At 43.1% G+C, this 24494-nt stretch overlaps 1 long non-coding RNA gene across 1 annotated transcript in view; it reads left to right on the top strand.

The window, feature by feature from the left end:
* The window catches only part of LOC309810961, a 270078-nt gene that overhangs the window by 205675 nt on the left and 39909 nt on the right, over positions 1 to 24494 (top strand). The window lies entirely within an intron of this gene.

Below are 24494 nucleotides of genomic sequence, written 5' to 3' on the forward strand. Positions count from 1 at the left end.
TAGATGAGTCTAGAAGTAATCACGTGACTTGTAGTAAGTCAGAAAGTGAAAGACACATATCATATCACTTATAGGTGTTACCTAAAAATGGATACCAGGGCAGATATTTCCACGGAGAAGGGCAATCACAGATTCATTAAACAAACTTATGGTTCACCAATGGAAAGGTGTGAGGATTGGTTTCATTATGATATCGGTGTTAACAGACATATACAAACACAGGTGACATATATAATCACCAAAGACCTACAGAATACCAAGAGAGGACTACTCAACATTCTGTCATAACGTACATGGGAAAAGGATCCCAGGAAGAACAGTCATCTGTATATGTGTAAAAGAACCACATCTTCCACACCTACAGCAAGCCAAACATTGTAATCAAACTTGCTGTAATAAAAAATAAAAAAATAAATTAAAAACACGAACAAGAAGTAGTGAGACAAACGTGAGGGGCTTTCTCCTGGCACATTCCATTCTAAACTCCAATCTAGAACACCACTTCCACTGAGGCTCTCTTGCCCTAGTAACCAGATTTGGTAAGGGTGAACTGCTGCCACCTTGTGGCCGTTTCACACAACAGCAGCTTTAATCCCAATGCTAATGGTCAGTTGATATTCAAAATCATTGCAGGCCTGTAAATGACAGCTGCCCTGAAAACAAATCCTGGGGTCACATATCGACCAAAAAATTCAAAGGACGTCCATATTTCAAAACGACCGTTTCAAAAGGCATATTTTACGCACATTAGTGTTCTGCTTCTTTTCCTTTCTTTCCTTTTTTTGTTGAAAAACACGGGAATGGAAAAAGGCATCCCTCAGAATGGGCGAAAATCGTTGCAGACGAATCAATGGACAGAGGTTTAATCTCCAATATATATAAACAACTCATGCAGCTTAATATTAAAAAAACAAACAACCCAATACAAAAATGGGCAGAAGATCTAAAGAGACGTTTCCTCAAAGAAGACATATAGATGGCCAAGACGCACATGAAAAGCTGCTCAACAGCACTAATTGTTAGAGAAATGCAAATCAAAACTACAATGAGGTTTCACCTCACACCTGTTAGAATCGGCATCATCAGAAAATCTACAAACAACCAATTCTGGGGAGGGTGTGGACAAAAGGAGCCCTCTTCCACTATTGGTGGGAATGTAAATTGATACAGTCACTATGGAGAACAGTATGGATTTTCCTTAAAAAAACTAGAAATAGAATTACCATCTGATCCAGCAATCCCACTTCTGGGCATATACCCAGAGAAAACCGTATTTCAAAAAGGCACATTCACCACAATGTTCGTTGCTGCACTATTTACAATAGCCAGGTAATGGAAGCAACCTAAATGCCCACAGACAGATGAATGGATAAAGATGTGGTACATATATAAAATGGAATATTACGCGGTCATAAAAAGGAATGAAACTGGGTCATTTGTAGAGCCATCGATGGATCGAGAGACTGTCATACAGAATGAAGTAAGTCAGAAAGAGGAAAACAAATATTGTATATTAACGCATATATGTGGAGCCTAAAAATGGTACAGATGAACTGGTTTGCAGGGAAGAAATAGAGACACAGAGGTAGAGAACAAATGTATGGACACCAAGTGTGGGAAGCCATGGGGTGGTGGTGGTGGGATGAGTTGGGAGTTTGGGATTGACCTGTATACATGTATATGCATAAAATACAGAACTAATAATAATGTGCTGTATAAAAAAAATAAATAAAATTAAATTTCAAAATTTTAAAAAATAAAATTTAAAAATAAAACAGAAAAAAGTTCTTCCCGTCACACAGATGTATTTATAGGAATGAATTATTTCCATGCTTATATCTATAAATACATAAAAGAGGAATAAAATCTAACTTGATCCATAAAAGAAAAAAAAATCCTGAACCCACGAGTTATACAGAGGAAAACCCTATCAGGGCACTTGCTCCAGTGGTAAACAATTCTGAAATTGGTCAGAGGTGGGGAATCATCTCCCATACAGCCAGCAACCCACCCCCCACGCAAGGAGCGTCCTCATTGCAAAGCTGGGGGACCGTGCCGAGGCATCTGTGAGTAAACGTGAGCTGAGCCCCAGGCCAGCTGCTGCTGAACTGTTCCCACCCTTTCCAGGTAAAACACCTGAATATGTACAAGGGCTTGAAAGCCTAGAGGAAGGACCGTGGTGCCACACCAGCGAAAGCACGAAAGCCAACTTGGTGCCAGCAGGCCAGCCTGGGTAGTCCTGGCCCCGGGCGCTCTTCCAGAAGCTTTCCATTGCCCTGCCTGAGATACCCATCCTGTCCCGGCCCCCACTGCTTTTTTCCATCCTCACCTCTGTCCGGAGAGAAATTCCAGCGGAAAGTATGGGTGACACAACCTCTTCTTTACAGGCGGCAGCCTGGCAACTCCTGCAGAAAGGCCAGCAGAACCCCACTCACACCGGGCCACCCACAAAGCTGTGGCCCCTCACTCCCTCCCACCAGCACAGCCCCGAGACTGCTGACGGGGCAGAGAATATGGAGGCAGGCACAGCTTCATGGGCTATTGCTGCCTGGAGCGCTGTTTATATTGACCTCAACGAGGCACACCTGGGGAGGGCGGGCCGGCAGGGTAAGGCTGCCCAGGTCAGCTAATCCACAACCCTCAGGGAATCACATTGTTGAAAATGGACCCCGCTAAGGCAGAAGAGAAGCCAAGGGAAAAAAGGACACAATGCCATTTGCAGCCCCGTAGATGAGTCTAGAAGTAATCACGTGACTTGTAGTAAGTCAGAAAGTGAAAGACACATATCATATCATATCACTTATAGGTGTTACCTAAAAATGGATACCAGGGCAGATATTTCCACGGAGAAGGGCAATCACAGATTCATTAAACAAACTTATGGTTCACCAATGGAAAGGTGTGAGGATTGGTTTCATTACGATATCGCGGTTAACAGACATATACAAACACAGGTGACATATATAATCACCAAAGACCTACAGAATACCAAGAGAGGACTACTCAACATTCTGTCATAACGTACATGGGAAAAGGATCCCAGGAAGAACAGACATGTGTATATGTGTAAAAGAACCACATCTTCCACACCTACAACAAGCCAAACATTGTAATCAAACTTGCTGTAAGAAAAAATAAAAAATTAAATTAAAAACACGAACAAGAAGTAGTGAGACAAACGTGAGGGGCTTTCTCCTGGCACATTCCATTCTAAATTCCAATCTAGAACACCACTTCCACTGAGGCTCTCTTGCCCTAGTAACCAGATTTGGTAAGGGTGAACTGCTGCCACATTGTGGCCGTTTCACACAACAGCAGCTTTAATCCCAACGCTAATGGTCAGTTGATATTCAAAATCATTGCAGGCCTGTAAATGACACCTGCCCTGAAAACAAATCCTGGGGTCACATATCGACCAAAAAATTCAAAGGACGTCCATATTTCAAAACGACCGTTTCAAAAGGCATATTTTACGCACATTAGTGTTCTGCTTCTTTTCCTTTCTTTCCTTTTTTGTTAAAAAAAACGGGAATGGAAAAAGGCATCCCTCAGAATGGGCGAAAATCGTTGCAGACGAATCAATGGACAGAGGTTTAATCTCCAATATATATAAACAGCTCATGCAGCTTAATATTAAAAAAACAAACAACCCAAAAAAAATGGGCAGAAGATCTAAAGAGACGTTTCTTCAAAGGAGACACAGAGATGGACAAGACGCACATGAAAAGCTGCTCAACAGCACTAATTATTAGAGAAATGCAAATCAAAACTACAATGAGGTATCACCTCACACCTGTTAGAATCGGCATCATCAGAATATCTACAAACAACCAATTCTGGGGAGGGTGTGGACAAAAGGAGCCCTCTTCCACTATTGGTGGGAATGTAAATTGATACAGTCACTATGGAGAACAGTATGGATTTTCCTTAAAAAAACTAGAAATAGAATTACCATCTGATCCAGCAATCCCACTTCTGGGCATATACCCAGAGAAAACCGTATTTCAAAAAGGCACATTCACCACAATGTTCGTTGCAGCACTATTTACAATAGCCAGGTAATGGAAGCAACCTAAATGCCCACAGACAGATGAATGGATAAAGATGTGGTACATATATAAAATGGAATATTACTCGGCCATAAAAAGGAATGAAACTGGGTCATTTGTAGAGCCATCGATGGATCGAGAGACTGTCATACAGAATGAAGTAAGTCAGAAAGAGGAAAACAAATATTGTATATTAACGCATATATGTGGAGCCTAAAAATGGTACAGATGAACTGGTTTGCAGGGAAGAAATAGAGACACAGAGGTAGAGAACAAACGTATGGACACCAAGTGTGGGAAGCCATGGGGTGGTGGTGGTGGGATGAGTTGGGAGTTTGGGATTGACCTGTATACATGTATATGCATAAAATACAGAACTAATAATAATGTGCTGTATAAAAACATAAATAAAATTAAATTTCAAAATTTTAAAAAATAAAATTTAAAAATAAAACAGAAAAAAGTTCTTCCCGTCACACAGATGTATTTATAGGAATGAATTATTTCCATGCTTATATCTATAAATACATAAAAGAGGAATAAAATCTAACTTGAACCATAAAAGAAAAAAAAATCCTGAACCCACGAGTTATACAGAGGAAAACCCTATCAGGGCACTTGCTCCAGTGGTAAACAATTCTGAAATTGGTCAGAGGTGGGGAATCATCTCCCATAGAGCCAGCAACCCACCCCCCACGCAGGGAGCGTCCTCATTGCAAAGCTGGGGGACCATGCCGAGGCATCTGTGAGTAAACGTGAGCTGAGCCCCAGGCCAGCTGCTGCTGAACTGTTCCCACCCTTTCCAGGTAAAACACCTGAATATGTACAAGGGCTTGAAAGCCTAGAGGAAGGACCGTGGTGCCACACCAGCGAAAGCACGAAGGCCAACTTGGTGCCTGCAGGCCAGCCAGGGTAGTCCTGGCCCCGGGCGCTCTTCCAGAAGCTTTCCATTGCCCTGCCTGAGATACCCATCCTGTCCCGGCCCCCACTGCTTTTTTCCATCCTCACCTCTGTCCGGAGAGAAATTCCAGCGGAAAGTATGGGTGACACAACCTCTTCTTTACAGGCGGCAGCCTGGCAACTCCTGCAGAAAGGCCAGCAGAACCCCACTCACACCGGGCCACCCACAAAGCTGTGGCCCCTCACTCCCTCCCACCAGCACAGCCCCGAGACTGCTGACGGGGCAGAGAATATGGAGGCAGGCACAGCTTCAGGGGCTATTGCTGCCTGGAGCGCTGTTTATATTGACCTCAACAAGGCACACCTGGGGAGGGCGGGCCGGGAGTGTAAGGCTGCCCAGGTCAGCTAATCCACAACCCTCAGGGAATCACATTGTTGAAAATGGACCCCGCTAAGGCAGAAGAGAAGCCAAGGGAAAAAAGGACACAATGCCATTTGCAGCCCCGTAGATGAGTCTAGAAGTAATCACGTGACTTGTAGTAAGTCAGAAAGTGAAAGACACATATCATATCATATCACTTATAGGTGTTACCTAAAAATGGATACCAGGGCAGATATTTCCACGGAGAAGGGCAATCACAGATTCATTAAACAAACTTATGGTTCACCAATGGAAAGGTGTGAGGATTGGTTTCATTACGATATCGCGGTTAACAGACATATACAAACACAGGTGACATATATAATCACCAAAGACCTACAGAATACCAAGAGAGGACTACTCAACATTCTGTCATAACGTACATGGGAAAAGGATCCCAGGAAGAACAGACATCTGTATATGTGTAAAAGAACCACATCTTCCACACCTACAACAAGCCAAACATTGTAATCAAACTTGCTGTAAGAAAAAATAAAAAATTAAATTAAAAACACGAACAAGAAGTAGTGAGACAAACGTGAGGGGCTTTCTCCTGGCACATTCCATTCTAAATTCCAATCTAGAACACCACTTCCACTGAGGCTCTCTTGCCCTAGTAACCAGATTTGGTAAGGGTGAACTGCTGCCACATTGTGGCCGTTTCACACAACAGCAGCTTTAATCCCAACGCTAATGGTCAGTTGATATTCAAAATCATTGCAGGCCTGTAAATGACACCTGCCCTGAAAACAAATCCTGGGGTCACATATCGACCAAAAAATTCAAAGGACGTCCATATTTCAAAACGACCGTTTCAAAAGGCATATTTTACGCACATTAGTGTTCTGCTTCTTTTCCTTTCTTTCCTTTTTTGTTAAAAAAAACGGGAATGGAAAAAGGCATCCCTCAGAATGGGCGAAAATCGTTGCAGACGAATCAATGGACAGAGGTTTAATCTCCAATATATATAAACAGCTCATGCAGCTTAATATTAAAAAAACAAACAACCCAAAAAAAATGGGCAGAAGATCTAAAGAGACGTTTCTTCAAAGGAGACACAGAGATGGACAAGACGCACATGAAAAGCTGCTCAACAGCACTAATTATTAGAGAAATGCAAATCAAAACTACAATGAGGTATCACCTCACACCTGTTAGAATCGGCATCATCAGAATATCTACAAACAACCAATTCTGGGGAGGGTGTGGACAAAAGGAGCCCTCTTCCACTATTGGTGGGAATGTAAATTGATACAGTCACTATGGAGAACAGTATGGATTTTCCTTAAAAAAACTAGAAATAGAATTACCATCTGATCCAGCAATCCCACTTCTGGGCATATACCCAGAGAAAACCGTATTTCAAAAAGGCACATTCACCACAATGTTCGTTGCAGCACTATTTACAATAGCCAGGTAATGGAAGCAACCTAAATGCCCACAGACAGATGAATGGATAAAGATGTGGTACATATATAAAATGGAATATTACTCGGCCATAAAAAGGAATGAAACTGGGTCATTTGTAGAGCCATCGATGGATCGAGAGACTGTCATACAGAATGAAGTAAGTCAGAAAGAGGAAAACAAATATTGTATATTAACGCATATATGTGGAGCCTAAAAATGGTACAGATGAACTGGTTTGCAGGGAAGAAATAGAGACACAGAGGTAGAGAACAAACGTATGGACACCAAGTGTGGGAAGCCATGGGGTGGTGGTGGTGGGATGAGTTGGGAGTTTGGGATTGACCTGTATACATGTATATGCATAAAATACAGAACTAATAATAATGTGCTGTATAAAAACATAAATAAAATTAAATTTCAAAATTTTAAAAAATAAAATTTAAAAATAAAACAGAAAAAAGTTCTTCCCGTCACACAGATGTATTTATAGGAATGAATTATTTCCATGCTTATATCTATAAATACATAAAAGAGGAATAAAATCTAACTTGAACCATAAAAGAAAAAAAAATCCTGAACCCACGAGTTATACAGAGGAAAACCCTATCAGGGCACTTGCTCCAGTGGTAAACAATTCTGAAATTGGTCAGAGGTGGGGAATCATCTCCCATAGAGCCAGCAAACCACCCCCCACGCAAGGAGCGTCCTCATTGCAAAGCTGGGGGACCATGCCGAGGCATCTGTGAGTAAACGTGAGCTGAGCCCCAGGCCAGCTGCTGCTGAACTGTTCCCACCCTTTCCAGGTAAAACACCTGAATATGTACAAGGGCTTGAAAGCCTAGAGGAAGGACCGTGGTGCCACACCAGCGAAAGCACGAAGGCCAACTTAGTGCCTGCAGGCCAGCCAGGGTAGTCCTGGCCCCGGGCGCTCTTCCAGAAGCTTTCCATTGCCCTGCCTGAGATACCCATCCTGTCCCGGCCCCCACTGCTTTTTTCCATCCTCACCTCTGTCCGGAGAGAAATTCCAGCGGAAAGTATGGGTGACACAACCTCTTCTTTACAGGCGGCAGCCTGGCAACTCCTGCAGAAAGGCCAGCAGAACCCCACTCACACCGGGCCACCCACAAAGCTGTGGCCCCTCACACCCTCCCACCAGCACAGCCCCGAGACTGCTGACGGGGCAGAGAATATGGAGGCAGGCACAGCTTCAGGGGCTATTGCTGCCTGGAGCGCTGTTTATATTGACCTCAACGAGGCACACCTGGGGAGGGCGGGCCGGCAGTGTAAGGCTGCCCAGGTCAGCTAATCCACAACCCTCAGGGAATCACATTGTTGAAAATGGACCACGCTAAGGCAGAAGAGAAGCCAAGGGAAAAAAGGACACAATGCCATTTGCAGCACCGTAGATGAGTCTAGAAGTAATCACGTGACTTGTAGTAAGTCAGAAAGTGAAAGACACATATCATATCATATCACTTATAGGTGTTACCTAAAAATGGATACCAGGGCAGATATTTCCACGGAGAAGGGCAATCACAGATTCATTAAACAAACTTATGGTTCACCAATGGAAAGGTGTGAGGATTGGTTTCATTACGATATCGCGGTTAACAGACATATACAAACACAGGTGACATATATAATCACCAAAGACCTACAGAATACCAAGAGAGGACTACTCAACATTCTGTCATAACGTACATGGGAAAAGGATCCCAGGAAGAACAGACATCTGTATATGTGTAAAAGAACCACATCTTCCACACCTACAACAAGCCAAACATTGTAATCAAACTTGCTGTAAGAAAAAATAAAAAATTAAATTAAAAACACGAACAAGAAGTAGTGAGACAAACGTGAGGGGCTTTCTCCTGGCACATTCCATTCTAAATTCCAATCTAGAACACCACTTCCACTGAGGCTCTCTTGCCCTAGTAACCAGATTTGGTAAGGGTGAACTGCTGCCACATTGTGGCCATTTCACACAACAGCAGCTTTAATCCCAACGCTAATGGTCAGTTGATATTCAAAATCATTGCAGGCCTGTAAATGACACCTGCCCTGAAAACAAATCCTGGGGTCACATATCGACCAAAAAATTCAAAGGACGTCCATATTTCAAAACGACCGTTTCAAAAGGCATATTTTACGCACATTAGTGTTCTGCTTCTTTTCATTTCTTTCCTTTTTTGGTATAAAACACGGGAATGGAAAAAGGCATCCCTCAGAATGGGCGAAAATCGTTGCAGACGAATCAATGGACAGAGGTTTAATCTCCAATATATATAAACAGCTCATGCAGCTTAATATTAAAAAAACAAACAACCCAAAAAAAAATGGGCAGAAGATCTAAAGAGACGTTTCTTCAAAGGAGACACAGAGATGGACAAGACGCACATGAAAAGCTGCTCAACAGCACTAATTATTAGAGAAATGCAAATCAAAACTACAATGAGGTATCACCTCACACCTGTTAGAATCGGCATCATCAGAATATCTACAAACAACCAATTCTGGGGAGGGTGTGGACAAAAGGAGCCCTCTTCCACTATTGGTGGGAATGTAAATTGATACAGTCACTATGGAGAACAGTATGGATTTTCCTTAAAAAAACTAGAAATAGAATTACCATCTGATCCAGCAATCCCACTTCTGGGCATATACCCAGAGAAAACCGTATTTCAAAAAGGCACATTCACCACAATGTTCGTTGCAGCACTATTTACAATAGCCAGGTAATGGAAGCAACCTAAATGCCCACAGACAGATGAATGGATAAAGATGTGGTACATATATAAAATGGAATATTACTCGGCCATAAAAAGGAATGAAACTGGGTCATTTGTAGAGCCATCGATGGATCGAGAGACTGTCATACAGAATGAAGTAAGTCAGAAAGAGGAAAACAAATATTGTATATTAACGCATATATGTGGAGCCTAAAAATGGTACAGATGAACTGGTTTGCAGGGAAGAAATAGAGACACAGAGGTAGAGAACAAACGTATGGACACCAAGTGTGGGAAGCCATGGGGTGGTGGTGGTGGGATGAGTTGGGAGTTTGGGATTGACCTGTATACATGTATATGCATAAAATACAGAACTAATAATAATGTGCTGTATAAAAACATAAATAAAATTAAATTTCAAAATTTTAAAAAATAAAATTTAAAAATAAAACAGAAAAAAGTTCTTCCCGTCACACAGATGTATTTATAGGAATGAATTATTTCCATGCTTATATCTATAAATACATAAAAGAGGAATAAAATCTAACTTGAACCATAAAAGAAAAAAAAATCCTGAACCCACGAGTTATACAGAGGAAAACCCTATCAGGGCACTTGCTCCAGTGGTAAACAATTCTGAAATTGGTCAGAGGTGGGGAATCATCTCCCATAGAGCCAGCAAACCACCCCCCATGCAAGGAGCGTCCTCATTGCAAAGCTGGGGGACCATGCCGAGGCATCTGTGAGTAAACGTGAGCTGAGCCCCAGGCCAGCTGCTGCTGAACTGTTCCCACCCTTTCCAGGTAAAACACCTGAATATGTACAAGGGCTTGAAAGCCTAGAGGAAGGACCGTGGTGCCACACCAGCAAAAGCACGAAGGCCAACTTGGTGCCTGCAGGCCAGCCAGGGTAGTCCTGGCCCAGGGCGCTCTTCCAGAAGCTTTCCATTGCCCTGCCTGAGATACCCATCCTGTCCCGGCCCCCACTGCTTTTTTCCATCCTCACCTCTGTCCGGAGAGAAATTCCAGCGGAAAGTATGGGTGACACAACCTCTTCTTTACAGGCGGCAGCCTGGCAACTCCTGCAGAAAGGCCAGCAGAACCCCACTCACACCGGGCCACCCACAAAGCTGTGGCCCCTCACTCCCTCCCACCAGCACAGCCCCGAGACTGCTGACGGGGCAGAGAATATGGAGGCAGGCACAGCTTCAGGGGCTATTGCTGCCTGGAGCACTGTTTATATTGACCTCAACGAGGCACACCTGGGGAGGGCGGGCCGGCAGTGTAAGGCTGCCCAGGTCAGCTAATCCACAACCCTCAGGGAATCACATTGTTGAAAATGGACCACGCTAAGGCAGAAGAGAAGCCAAGGGAAAAAAGGACACAATGCCATTTGCAGCACCGTAGATGAGTCTAGAAGTAATCACGTGACTTGTAGTAAGTCAGAAAGTGAAAGACACATATCATATCATATCACTTATAGGTGTTACCTAAAAATGGATACCAGGGCAGATATTTCCACGGAGAAGGGCAATCACAGATTCATTAAACAAACTTATGGTTCACCAATGGAAAGGTGTGAGGATTGGTTTCATTACGATATCGCGGTTAACAGACATATACAAACACAGGTGACATATATAATCACCAAAGACCTACAGAATACCAAGAGAGGACTACTCAACATTCTGTCATAACGTACATGGGAAAAGGATCCCAGGAAGAACAGACATCTGTATATGTGTAAAAGAACCACATCTTCCACACCTACAACAAGCCAAACATTGTAATCAAACTTGCTGTAAGAAAAAATAAAAAATTAAATTAAAAACACGAACAAGAAGTAGTGAGACAAACGTGAGGGGCTTTCTCCTGGCACATTCCATTCTAAATTCCAATCTAGAACACCACTTCCACTGAGGCTCTCTTGCCCTAGTAACCAGATTTGGTAAGGGTGAACTGCTGCCACATTGTGGCCGTTTCACACAACAGCAGCTTTAATCCCAACGCTAATGGTCAGTTGATATTCAAAATCATTGCAGGCCTGTAAATGACACCTGCCCTGAAAACAAATCCTGGGGTCACATATCGACCAAAAAATTCAAAGGACGTCCATATTTCAAAATGACCGTTTCAAAAGGCATATTTTACGCACATTAGTGTTTTGCTTCTTTTCCTTTCTTTCCTTTTTTGTTAAAAAAAACGGGAATGGAAAAAGGCATCCCTCAGAATGGGCGAAAATCTTTGCAGACGAATCAATGGACAGACGTTTAATCTCCAATATATATAAACAGCTCATAAAGCTTAATATTAAAAAAACAAACAACCAAAAAAAAATGGGCAGAAGATCTAAAGAGACGTTTCTTCAAAGGAGACACAGAGATGGACAAGACGCACATGAAAAGCTGCTCAACAGCACTAATTATTAGAGAAATGCAAATCAAAACTACAATGAGGTATCACCTCACACCTGTTAGAATCGGCATCATCAGAATATCTACAAACAACCAATTCTGGGGAGGGTGTGGACAAAAGGAGCCCTCTTCCACTATTGGTGGGAATGTAAATTGATACAGTCACTATGGAGAACAGTATGGATTTTCCTTAAAAAAACTAGAAATAGAATTACCATCTGATCCAGCAATCCCACTTCTGGGCATATACCCAGAGAAAACCGTATTTCAAAAAGGCACATTCACCACAATGTTCGTTGCAGCACTATTTACAATAGCCAGGTAATGGAAGCAACCTAAATGCCCACAGACAGATGAATGGATAAAGATGTGGTACATATATAAAATGGAATATTACTCGGCCATAAAAAGGAATGAAACTGGGTCATTTGTAGAGCCATCGATGGATCGAGAGACTGTCATACAGAATGAAGTAAGTCAGAAAGAGGAAAACAAATATTGTATATTAACGCATATATGTGGAGCCTAAAAATGGTACAGATGAACTGGTTTGCAGGGAAGAAATAGAGACACAGAGGTAGAGAACAAACGTATGGACACCAAGTGTGGGAAGCCATGGGGTGGTGGTGGTGGGATGAGTTGGGAGTTTGGGATTGACCTGTATACATGTATATGCATAAAATACAGAACTAATAATAATGTGCTGTATAAAAACATAAATAAAATTAAATTTCAAAATTTTAAAAAATAAAATTTAAAAATAAAACAGAAAAAAGTTCTTCCCGTCACACAGATGTATTTATAGGAATGAATTATTTCCATGCTTATATCTATAAATACATAAAAGAGGAATAAAATCTAACTTGAACCATAAAAGAAAAAAAAATCCTGAACCCACGAGTTATACAGAGGAAAACCCTATCAGGGCACTTGCTCCAGTGGTAAACAATTCTGAAATTGGTCAGAGGTGGGGAATCATCTCCCATAGAGCCAGCAAACCACCCCCCACGCAAGGAGCGAACTCATTGCAAAGCTGGGGGACCATGCCAAGGCATCTGTGAGTAAACGTGAGCTGAGCCCCAGGCCAGCTGCTGCTGAACTGTTCCCACCCTTTCCAGGTAAAACACCTGAATATGTACAAGGGCTTGAAAGCCTAGAGGAAGGACCGTGGTGCCACACCAGCAAAAGCACGAAGGCCAACTTGGTGCCTGCAGGCCAGCCAGGGTAGTCATGGCCCCGGGCGCTCTTCCAGAAGCTTTCCATTGCCCTGCCTGAGATACCCATCCTGTCCCGGCCCCCACTGCTTTTTTCCATCCTCACCTCTGTCCGGAGAGAAATTCCAGCGGAAAGTATGGGTGACACAACCTCTTCTTTACAGGCGGCAGCCTGGCAACTCCTGCAGAAATGCCAGCAGAACCCCACTCACACCGGGCCACCCACAAAGCTGTGGCCCCTCACTCCCTCCCACCAGCACAGCCCCGAGACTGCTGACGGGGCAGAGAATATGGAGGCAGGCACAGCTTCATGGGCTATTGCTGCCTGGAGCGCTGTTTATATTGACCTCAACGAGGCACACCTGGGGAGGGCGGGCCGGCAGGGTAAGGCTGCCCAGGTCAGCTAATCCACAACCCTCAGGGAATCACATTGTTGAAAATGGACCCTGCTAAGGCAGAAGAGAAGCCAAGGGAAAAAAGGACACAATGCCATTTGCAGCACCGTAGATGAGTCTAGAAGTAATCACGTGACTTGTAGTAAGTCAGAAAGTGAAAGACACATATCATATCATATCACTTATAGGTGTTACCTAAAAATGGATACCAGGGCAGATATTTCCACGGAGAAGGGCAATCACAGATTCATTAAACAAACATATGGTTCACCAATGGAAAGGTGTGAGGATTGGTTTCATTACGATATCGCGGTTAACAGACATATAGAAACACAGGTGACATATATAATCACCAAAGACCTACAGAATACCAAGAGAGGACTACTCAACATTCTGTCATAACGTACATGGGAAAAGGATCCCAGGAAGAACAGACATCTGTATATGTGTAAAAGAACCACATCTTCCACACCTACAACAAGCCAAACATTGTAATCAAAATTGCTGTAATAAAAAATAAAAAAATTAAATTAAAAACACGAACAAGAAGTAGTGAGACAAACGTGAGGGGCTTTCTCCTGGCACATTCCATTCTAAACTCCAATCTAGAACACCACTTCCACTGAGGCTCTCTTGCCCTAGTAACCAGATTTGGTAAGGGTGAACTGCTGCCACCTTGTGGCCGTTTCACACAACAGCAGCTTTAATCCCAACGCTAATGGTCAGTTGATATTCAAAATCATTGCAGGCCTGTAAATGACACCTGCCCTGAAAACAAATCCTGGGGTCACATATCGACCAAAAAATTCAAAGGACGTCCATATTTCAAAACGACCGTTTCAAAAGGCATATTTTACGCACATTAGTGTTCTGCTTCTTTTCCTTTCTTTCCTTTTTTGTTAAAAAAAACGGGAATGGAAAAAGGCATCCCTCAGAATGGGCGAAAATCGTTGCAGACGAATCAATGGACAGAGGTTTAATCTCCAATATATATAAACAGCTCATGCAGCTTAATATTAAAAAAAACAAACAACCCAAAAAAATGGGCAGAAGATCTAAAGAGACGTTTCTTCAAAGGAGACACAGAGATGGCCTAGACGCACATGAAAAGCTGCTCAACAGCACTAATTATTAGAGAAATGCAAATCAAAACTACAATGAGGTATCACCTCACACCTGTTAGAATCGGCATCATCAGAAAATCTACAAACAACCAATTCTGGGGAGGGTGTGGACAAAAGGAGCCCTCTTCCACTATTGGTGGGAATGTAAATTGATACAGTCACTATGGAGAACAGTATGGATTTTCCTTAAAAAAACTAGAAATAGAATTACCATCTGATCCAGCAATCCCACTTCTGGGCATATACCCAGAGAAAACCGTATTTCAAAAAGGCACATTCACCACAATGTTCGTTGCAGCACTATTTACAATAGCCAGGTAATGGAAGCAACCTAAATGCCCACAGACAGATGAATGGATAAAGATGTGGTACATATATAAAATGGAATATTACTCGGCCATAAAAAGGAATGAAACTGGGTCATTTGTAGAGCCATCGATGGATCGAGAGACTGTCATACAGAATGAAGTAAGTCAGAAAGAGGAAAACAAATATTGTATATTAACGCATATATGTGGAGCCTAAAAATGGTACAGATGAACTGGTTTGCAGGGAAGAAATAGAGACACAGAGGTAGAGAACAAACGTATGGACACCAAGTGAGGGAAGCCATGGGGTGGTGGTGGTGGGATGAGTTGGGAGTTTGGGATTGACCTGTATACATGTATATGCATAAAATACATAACTAATGATGTGCTGTATAAAAAAAAATAAATTAAATTAAATTTCAAAATTTTAAAAAATAAAATTTAAAAATAAAACAGAAAAAAGGACTTCCCGTCACACAGATGTATTTATAGGAATGAATTATTTCCATGCTTATATTTATAAATACATAAAAGAGGAATAAAATCTAACTTGAACCATAAAAGAAAAAAAAATTGAACCCACGAGTTATACACAGGAAAACCCTATCACGGCACTTGCTACAGCGGTAAACAATTCTGAGATTGGTCAGAGGTGGGGAACCATCTCCCATACAGCCAGCAACCCACACCCCACACAAGGAGCGTCCTCATTGCAAAGCTGGGGGACCGTGCCGAGGCATCTGTGAGTAAACGTGAGCTGAGCCCCAGGCCAGCTGCTGCTGAACTGTTCCCACCCTTTCCAGGTAAAACACCTCAATATGTACAAGGGCTTGAAAGCCTAGAGGAAGGACCGTGGAGCCACACCAGCGACAGCACGCAGGCCAACTTGGTGCCTGCAGGCCAGCCAGGGTGGTCCTGGCCCCGGGCGCTCTTCCAGAAGCTTTCCATTGCCCTGCCTGAGATACCCCTCCTGTCCCGGCCCCCACTGCTTTTTTCCTTCCTCACCTCTGTCCGGAGAGAAATTCCAGCGGAAGGTATGGGTGACACATCCTCTTCTTTACAGGCGGCAGCCTGGCAACTCCTGCAGAAAGGCCAGCAGAACCCCACTCACACCGGGCCACCCACAAAGCTGTGGCCCCTCACTCCCTCCCAACAGCACAGCCCCGAGACTGCTGACGGGGCAGAGAATATGGAGTCAGGCACAGCTTCAGGGGCTATTGCTGCCTGGCTCGCTGTTTATATTGACCTCAACTAGGCACACCTGGGGAGGGCGGGTCGACAGGGTAAGGCTGCCCAGGTCAGCTAATCCACAACCCTCAGGGAATCACATTTTTGAAAATGGACCCCGCTAAGGCAGAAGAGAAGCCAAGGAAAAAAAGGACACAATGCCATTTGCAGCACCGTAGATGAGTCTAGAAGTAATCACGTGACTTGTAGTAAGTCAGAAAGTGAAAGACACATATCATATCACTTATAGGTGTTACCTAAAAATGGATACCAAGGCAGATATTTCCACGGAGAAGGGCAATCACAGATTTATTAAACAAACTTATGGTTCACCAATGGAAAGGTGTGAGGATTGGTTTCATTACGATATCGGGGTTAAGAGACATATACAAACACAGGTGACATATATAATCACCAAAGACCTACAGAATACCAAGAGAGGACTACTCAACATTCTGTCATAACGTACATGGGAAAAGGATCCCAGGAAGAACAGACATCTGTATATGAGTAAAAGAACCACATCTTCCACACCTACAACAAGCCAAACATTGTAATCAAACTTGCTGTAAGAAAAAATAAAAAAAATAAATTAAAAACACGAACAAGAAGTAGTGAGACAAACGTGAGGGGCTTTCTCCTGGCACATTCCATTCTAAACTCCAATCTAGAACACCACTTCCACTGAGGCTCTCTTGCCCTAGTAACCAGATTTGGTAAGGGTGAACTGCTGCCACCTTGTGGCCGTTTCACACAACAGCAGCTTTAATCCCAACGCTAATGGTCAGTTGATATTCAAAATCATTGCAGGCCTGTAAATGACACCTGCCCTGAAAACAAATCCTGGGGTCACATATCGACCAAAAAATTCAAAGGACGTCCATATTTCAAAATGACCGTTTCAAAAGGCATATTTTACGCACATTAGTGTTCTGCTTCTTTTCCTTTCTTTCCTTTTTTGTTAAAAAAAACGGGAATGGAAAAAGGCATCCCTCAGAATGGGCGAAAATCGTTGCAGACGAATCAATGGACAGAGGTTTAATCTCCAATATATATAAACAGCTCATGCAGCTTAATATTAAAAAAAACAAACAACCCAAAAAAAATGGGTAGAAGATCTAAAGAGGCGTTTCTTCAAAGGAGACACAGAGATGGACAAGACGCACATGAAAAGCTGCTCAACAGCACTAATTATTAGAGAAATGCAAATCAAAACTACAATGAGGTATCACCTCACACCTGTTAGAATCGGCATCATCAGAAAATCTACAAACAACCAATTCTGGGGAGGGTGTGGACAAAAGGAGCCCTCTTCCACTATTGGTGGGAATGTAAATTGATACAGTCACTATGGAGAACAGTATGGATTTTCCTTAAAAAAACTAGAAATAGAATTACCATCTGATCCAGCAATCCCACTTCTGGGCATATACCCAGAGAAAACCGTATTTCAAAAAGGCACATTCACCACAATGTTCGTTGCAGCACTATTTACAATAGCCAGGTAATGGAAGCAACCTAAATGCCCACAGACAGATGAATGGATAAAGATGTGGTACATATATAAAATGGAATATTACTCGGCCATAAAAAGGAATGAAACTGGGTCATTTGTAGAGCCATCGATGGATCGAGAGACTGTCATACAGAATGAAGTAAGTCAGAAAGAGGAAAACAAATATTGTATATTAACGCATATATGTGGAGCCTAAAAATGGTACAGATGAACTGGTTTGCAGGGAAGAAATAGAGACACAGAGGTAGAGAACAAACGTATGGACACCAAGTGTGGGAAGCCATGGGGTGGTGGTGGTGGGATGAGTTGGGAGTTTGGGATTGACCTGTATACATGTATATGCATAAAATACAGAACTAATAATAATGTGCTGTATAAAAACATAAATAAAATTAAATTTCAAAATTTTAAAAAATAAAATTTAAAAATAAAACAGAAAAAAGTTCTTCCCGTCACACAGATGTATTTATAGGAATGAATTATTTCCATGCTTATATCTATAAATACATAAAAGAGGAATAAAATCTAACTTGAACCATAAAAGAAAAAAAAATCCTGAACCCACGAGTTATACAGAGGAAAACCCTATCAGGGCACTTGCTCCAGTGGTAAACAATTCTGAAATTGGTCAGAGGTGGGGAATCATCTCCCATAGAGCCAGAAACCCACCCCCCACGCAAGGAGCGTCCTCATTGCAAAGCTGGGGGACCATGCCGAGGCATCTGTGAGTAAACGTGAGCTGAGCCCCAGGCCAGCTGCTGCTGAACTGTTCCCACCCTTTCCAGGTAAAACACCTGAATATGTACAAGGGCTTGAAAGCCTAGAGGAAGGACCGTGGTGCCACACCAGCGAAAGCACGAAGGCCAACTTGGTGCCTGCAGGCCAGCCAGGGTAGTCCTGGCCCCGGGCGCTCTTCCAGAAGCTTTCCATTGCCCTGCCTGAGATACCCATCCTGTCCCGGCCCCCACTGCTTTTTTCCATCCTCACCTCTGTCCGGAGAGAAATTCCAGCGGAAAGTATGGGTGACACAACCTCTTCTTTACAGGCGGCAGCCTGGCAACTCCTGCAGAAAGGCCAGCAGAACCCCACTCACACCGGGCCACCAACAAAGCTGTGGCCCCTCACTCCCTCCCACCAGCACAGCTCCGAGACTGCTGACGGGGCAGAGAATATGGAGGCAGGCACAGCTTCATGGGCTATTGCTGCCTGGAGCGCTGTTTATATTGACCTCAACGAGGCACACCTGTGGAGGGCGGGCCGGCAGGGTAAGGCTGCCCAGGTCAGCTAATCCACAACCCTCAGGGAATCACATTGTTGAAAATGGACCACGCTAAGGCAGAAGAGAAGCCAAGGGAAAAAAGGACACAATGCCATTTGCAGCACCGTAGATGAGTCTAGAAGTAATCACGTGACTTGTAGTAAGTCAGAAAGTGAAAGACACATATCATATCATATCACTTATAGGTGTTACCTAAAAATGGATACCAGGGCAGATATTTCCACGGAGAAGGGCAATCACAGATTCATTAAACAAACATATGGTTCACCAATGGAAAGGTGTGAGGACTGGTTTCATTACGATATCGCGGTTAACAGACATATACAAACACAGGTGACATATATAATCACCAAACACCTACAGAATACCGAGAGGACTACTCAACATTCTGTCATAACGTACATGGGAAAAGGATCCCAGGAAGAACAGACATCTGTATATGTGTAAAAGAACCACATCTTCCACACCTACAACAAGCCAAACATTGTAATCAAAATTGCTGTAATAAAAAATAAAAAAATTAAATTAAAAACACGAACAAGAAGTAGTGAGACAAACGTGAGGGGCTTTCTCCTGGCACATTCCATTCTAAACTCCAATCTAGAACACCACTTCCACTGAGGCTCTCTTGCCCTAGTAACCAGATTTGGTAAGGGTGAACTGCTGCCACCTTGTGGCCGTTTCACACAACAGCAGCTTTAATCCCAACGCTAATGGTCAGTTGATATTCAAAATCATTGCAGGCCTGTAAATGACACCTGCCCTGAAAACAAATCCTGGGGTCACATATCGACCAAAAAATTCAAAGGACGTCCATATTTCAAAACGACCGTTTCAAAAGGCATATTTTACGCACATTAGTGTTCTGCTTCTTTTCCTTTCTTTCCTTTTTTGTTAAAAAAAACGGGAATGGAAAAAGGCATCCCTCAGAATGGGCGAAAATCGTTGCAGACGAATCAATGGACAGAGGTTTAATCTCCAATATATATAAACAGCTCATGCAGCTTAATATTAAAAAAAACAAACAACCCAAAAAAATGGGCAGAAGATCTAAAGAGATGTTTCTTCAAAGGAGACACAGAGATGGCCTAGACGCACATGAAAAGCTGCTCAACAGCTCTAATTATTAGAGAAATGCAAATCAAAACTACAATGAGGTATCACCTCACACCTGTTAGAATCGGCATCATCAGAAAATCTACAAACAACCAATTCTGGGGAGGGTGTGGACAAAAGGAGCCCTCTTCCACTATTGGTGGGAATGTAAATTGATACAGTCACTATGGAGAACAGTATGGATTTTCCTTAAAAAAACTAGAAATAGAATTACCATCTGATCCAGCAATCCCACTTCTGGGCATATACCCAGAGAAAACCGTATTTCAAAAAGGCACATTCACCACAATGTTCGTTGCAGCACTATTTACAATAGCCAGGTAATGGAAGCAACCTAAATGCCCACAGACAGATGAATGGATAAAGATGTGGTACATATATAAAATGGAATATTACTCGGCCATAAAAAGGAATGAAACTGGGTCATTTGTAGAGCCATCGATGGATCGAGAGACTGTCATACAGAATGAAGTAAGTCAGAAAGAGGAAAACAAATATTGTATATTAACGCATATATGTGGAGCCTAAAAATGGTACAGATGAACTGGTTTGCAGGGAAGAAATAGAGACACAGAGGTAGAGAACAAACGTATGGACACCAAGTGAGGGAAGCCATGGGGTGGTGGTGGTGGGATGAGTTGGGAGTTTGGGATTGACCTGTATACATGTATATGCATAAAATACATAACTAATGATGTGCTGTATAAAAAAAATAAATAAAATTAAATTTCAAAATTTTAAAAAATAAAATTTAAAAATAAAACAGAAAAAAGGTCTTCCCGTCACACAGATGTATTTATAGGAATGAATTATTTCCATGCTTATATTTATAAATACATAAAAGAGGAATAAAATCTAACTTGAACCATAAAAGAAAAAAAAAGTGAACCCACGAGTTATACACAGGAAAACCCTATCACGGCACTTGCTACAGCGGTAAACAATTCTGAGATTGGTCAGAGGTGGGGAACCATCTCCCATACAGCCAGCAACCCACCCCCCACGCAAATAGCGTCCTCATTGCAAAGCTGGGGGACCGTGCCGAGGCATCTGTGAGTAAACGTGAGCTGAGCCCCAGGCCAGCTGCTGCTGAACTGTTCCCACCCTTTCCAGGTAAAACACCTCAATATGTACAAGGGCTTGAAAGCCTAGGGGAAGGACCGTGGAGCCACACCAGCGACAGCACGCAGGCCAACTTGGTGCCTGCAGGCCAGCCAGGGTGGTCCTGGCCCCGGGCGCTCTTCCAGAAGCTTTCCATTGCCCTGCCTGAGATACCCCTCCTGTCCCGGCCCCCACTGCTTTTTTCCTTCCTCACCTCTGTCCGGAGAGAAATTCCAGCGGAAGGTATGGGTGACACATCCTCTTCTTTACAGGCGGCAGCCTGGCAACTCCTGCAGAAAGGCCAGCAGAACCCCACTCACACCGGGCCACCCACAAAGCTGTGGCCCCTCACACCCTCCCACCAGCACAGCCCCGAGACTGCTGACGGGGCAGAGAATATGGAGTCAGGCACAGCTTCAGGGGCTATTGCTGCCTGGAGCGCTGTTTATATTGACCTCAACGAGGCACACCTGGGGAGGGCGGGTCGACAGGGTAAGGCTGCCCAGGTCAGCTAATCCACAACCCTCAGGGAATCACATTGTTGAAAATGGACCCCGCTAAGGCAGAAGAGAAGCCAAGGAAAAAAAGGACACAATGCCATTTGCAGCACCGTAGATGAGTCTAGAAGTAATCACGTGACTTGTAGTAAGTCAGAAAGTGAAAGACACATATCATATCACTTATAGGTGTTACCTAAAAATGGATACCAAGGCAGATATTTCCACGGAGAAGGGCAATCACAGATTCATTAAACAAACTTATGGTTCACCAATGGAAAGGTGTGAGGATTGGTTTCATTACGATATCGGGGTTAAGAGACATATACAAACACAGGTGACATATATAATCACCAAAGACCTACAGAATACCAAGAGAGGACTACTCAACATTCTGTCATAACGTACATGGGAAAAGGATCCCAGGAAGAACAGACATCTGTATATGAGTAAAAGAACCACATCTTCCACACCTACAACAAGCCAAACATTGTAATCAAACTTGCTGTAAGAAAAAATAAAAAATTAAATTAAAAACACGAACAAGAAGTAGTGAGACAAACGTGAGGGGCTTTCTCCTGGCACATTCCATTCTAAACTCCAATCTAGAACACCACTTCCACTGAGGCTCTCTTGCCCTAGTAACCAGATTTGGTAAGGGTGAACTGCTGCCACCTTGTGGCCGTTTCACACAACAGCAGCTTTAATCCCAACGCTAATGGTCAGTTGATATTCAAAATCATTGCAGGCCTGTAAATGACACCTGCCCTGAAAACAAATCCTGGGGTCACATATCGACCAAAAAATTCAAAGGACGTCCATATTTCAAAACGACCGTTTCAAAAGGCATATTTTACGCACATTAGTGTTCTGCTTCTTTTCCTTTCTTTCCTTTTTTGTTAAAAAAAACGGGAATGGAAAAAGGCATCCCTCAGAATGGGCGAAAATCGTTGCAGACGAATCAATGGACAGAGGTTTAATCTCCAATATATATAAACAGCTCATGCAGCTTAATATTAAAAAAAACAAACAACCCAAAAAAATGGGCAGAAGATCTAAAGAGACGTTTCTTCAAAGGAGACACAGAGATGGCCTAGACGCACATGAAAAGCTGCTCAACAGCTCTAATTATTAGAGAAATGCAAATCAAAACTACAATGAGGTATCACCTCACACCTGTTAGAATCGGCATCATCAGAAAATCTACAAACAACCAATTCTGGGGAGGGTGTGGACAAAAGGAGCCCTCTTCCACTATTGGTGGGAATGTAAATTGATACAGTCACTATGGAGAACAGTATGGATTTTCCTTAAAAAAACTAGAAATAGAATTACCATCTGATCCAGCAATCCCACTTCTGGGCATATACCCAGAGAAAACCGTATTTCAAAAAGGCACATTCACCACAATGTTCGTTGCAGCACTATTTACAATAGCCAGGTAATGGAAGCAACCTAAATGCCCACAGACAGATGAATGGATAAAGATGTGGTACATATATAAAATGGAATATTACTCGGCCATAAAAAGGAATGAAACTGGGTCATTTGTAGAGCCATCGATGGATCGAGAGACTGTCATACAGAATGAAGTAAGTCAGAAAGAGGAAAACAAATATTGTATATTAACGCATATATGTGGAGCCTAAAAATGGTACAGATGAACTGGTTTGCAGGGAAGAAATAGAGACACAGAGGTAGAGAACAAACGTATGGACACCAAGTGTGGGAAGCCATGGGGTGGTGGTGGTGGGATGAGTTGGGAGTTTGGGATTGACCTGTATACATGTATATGCATAAAATACAGAACTAATAATAATGTGCTGTATAAAAACATAAATAAAATTAAATTTCAAAATTTTAAAAAATAAAATTTAAAAATAAAACAGAAAAAAGTTCTTCCCGTCACACAGATGTATTTATAGGAATGAATTATTTCCATGCTTATATCTATAAATACATAAAAGAGGAATAAAATCTAACTTGAACCATAAAAGAAAAAAAAATCCTGAACCCACGAGTTATACAGAGGAAAACCCTATCAGGGCACTTGCTCCAGTGGTAAACAATTCTGAAATTGGTCAGAGGTGGGGAATCATCTCCCATAGAGCCAGCAAACCACCCCCCACGCAAGGAGCGTCCTCATTGCAAAGCTGGGGGACCATGCCGAGGCATCTGTGAGTAAACGTGAGCTGAGCCCCAGGCCAGCTGCTGCTGAACTGTTCCCACCCTTTCCACGTAAAACACCTGAATATGTACAAGGGCTTGAAAGCCTAGAGGAAGGACCGTGGTGCCACACCAGCGAAAGCACGAAGGCCAACTTAGTGCCTGCAGGCCAGCCAGGGTAGTCCTGGCCCCGGGCGCTCTTCCAGAAGCTTTCCATTGCCCTGCCTGAGATACCCATCCTGTCCCGGCCCCCACTGCTTTTTTCCATCCTCACCTCTGTCCGGAGAGAAATTCCAGCGGAAAGTATGGGTGACACAACCTCTTCTTTACAGGCGGCAGCCTGGCAACTCCTGCAGAAAGGCCAGCAGAACCCCACTCACACCGGGCCACCCACAAAGCTGTGGCCCCTCACACCCTCCCACCAGCACAGCCCCGAGACTGCTGACGGGGCAGAGAATATGGAGGCAGGCACAGCTTCAGGGGCTATTGCTGCCTGGAGCGCTGTTTATATTGACCTCAACGAGGCACACCTGGGGAGGGCGGGCCGGCAGTGTAAGGCTGCCCAGGTCAGCTAATCCACAACCCTCAGGGAATCACATTGTTGAAAATGGACCACGCTAAGGCAGAAG

The sequence above is a fragment of the Mesoplodon mirus genome, assembly GCF_964341445.2.
Source record: "Mesoplodon mirus genome assembly, chromosome: 10".
Taxonomy (NCBI): Eukaryota; Metazoa; Chordata; class Mammalia; order Artiodactyla; family Ziphiidae; genus Mesoplodon; species Mesoplodon mirus.